We start from the raw sequence: 2,150 nt of genomic DNA on the forward strand, positions 1-2,150 counted from the left end.
CTTACTGTATAGGTATCCAATTAATTCCAGTGTAACACAGAATCTTAACTTGCAAAATACTTTTAATTGCCAAATTAGTTATAACAAGACATTGGAAGAGCCTGAATGTGCTGTCCATTACGGAGGTCATATCTACAATTAATACCACCTATCTTTATGAAAAGATTATTGCATACGGTAATAACACTTTTCATTCCTTCTCTTGTGTTTGGAGCGCTTGGATGTACAATTCGAACTGTACTAAGTCATATCCACAATGACTTATTCTATGTTATTGTTATCTAGACTAATCCTGTATTGACCATTGATTTATGTCAATAAATTACAAATTCTACAGAATGTTTTCCCACAAAACTATATATCAGTCTCTCAGCTCCTCCTGCTCTATATCAAGTTGCCTGCAGATCAGACTGCATTTTTAACATGACAGGTTCCCTTTAAGGAAGCGGGAGGAGAAAAAGGAGGATAGCTGTTAGACACCCTGGAACTCTGGATAGCAGAGAGGTAACATCAGGACCAGAGAGGTAAATTTGAGGCATAAAAGTGGTATTGAAAGTTATAGGATTTTATGAGCTGTCCTAGGCTAAAGGTGTAGATGGCGAAGAACAAAGATCCCGGGACAGACCCTTGAGGGACACTAAGACTACATGCACGTGGCCGTTTGTATTTAGCGGCCAGTAAACAACGGATCCACATATGGATGGCACCTGTGTTCCGTCTGTGGTTTTCACAATGCCAAAGACTTGAATGGGCAAGACCAAGCCGCAAAGACGGACAGGAATGGGACCTGCTCTGAATTTTGCAGCTTGGTCCCACGGCCCCCACATGGATTCATGAAAAACACGGTAGTGTGCATGGGGCCACAGAAACGAATGTCAGTGTGCTATCAGTTAAAAAATAAATAAATAGCACACTGATGAAAACAATGGTCGTGTCCATGTAGCCTAACAGAGAGAGGACGAGAAGAGGAGGTAATGTGCGAGTGGGAGGCACTAAATGCATGGTTGGTGAGATATGAGTTGATCCAGGATTGGGCAAAGTTCATCGATGTACTAAACATTGCAAGAAAAAAATCCATCTTAATGTTAGAAACTAATAAAATGTAACAGTGAAAAACGTAACCATCTAAACTTCTATATCAAAACTTATCCGGATGGTTTAAATTTGTTGTATTTAATGTAACAAGTGATACCTACTATTATATTATTCTTTTTAAGTAGGTTTAAGCTAACTTTAAACAAGAAGCTATAGTGTAAATCGGAACAAATGAGTCTTTTATACAATGTATGAATGGGCAACCTGTCTTCATTCATAGTGAGGCACAGTAGTTACTGCAACCTGTGTTCTTAAATCCGCAACTTGTGTGTGTGTCGGCGTGCTGACTTTTGATTGCTCTTATTAGTGATGTGAATAAACATGACCCAGGTTTTGTTAAAGTAGTTTTTTTTTAGTTCCTGCAGGGGTTATGTCAACTAAAAGGTGCTCCGGTGATCACTGCGTAAACATTGAAGGGTCACAGGAGTAGAACTTTCACCACAGAAGCTTAGGAGTCAAAATAATTGACTACATGACTACAGCAAGTACATTCATATATCTAAAAGTGAACTAAAGACAGAAATTTCGTCATTATAACCCTGGATTAAATTCCAGCACAGTAAATACATTTCATCCTAAAAATAGAATACTACTAGGATGTATTTTGGGCATGTGACTAAAGAGTTTTACTACTATTATTATTCTTCTATCATAATATAGACCTAGCAACAAACAGATAATAATGATAAATTATTTGTATCATCAACTTTTACGATTGCAGAGCCATACTTCCCTAGTCTAAGATAACATACAGTATACAGAAATAGAGATGTTTTAGTGTCCATTGTCTTAGATGCAGGAATACCTTTCCGTAATGGGTTATTGCTTGTTAATGAAATGCATACAAAGTAAATTTTAATTTCAAGTTTCTCTTATCTCTAATAATGATAACTGTTATTTCTTAATTTTTAAAAATCCTTTTTTTTTTTTTTTTTCAACATAAAACACATTTTAACGCTTGCTCTCTTCCAGAGGAGAGCAACAAGTAGTCAGGAACATTGGCACTGTCAGAATAGAAGGACAACTACACCAGTCATCCGGTGTAAAAAGAATTC

This window comes from Rhinoderma darwinii, chromosome 5 (assembly GCF_050947455.1).
Source record: "Rhinoderma darwinii isolate aRhiDar2 chromosome 5, aRhiDar2.hap1, whole genome shotgun sequence".
In the NCBI taxonomy this organism is placed as follows: domain Eukaryota; kingdom Metazoa; phylum Chordata; class Amphibia; order Anura; family Rhinodermatidae; genus Rhinoderma; species Rhinoderma darwinii.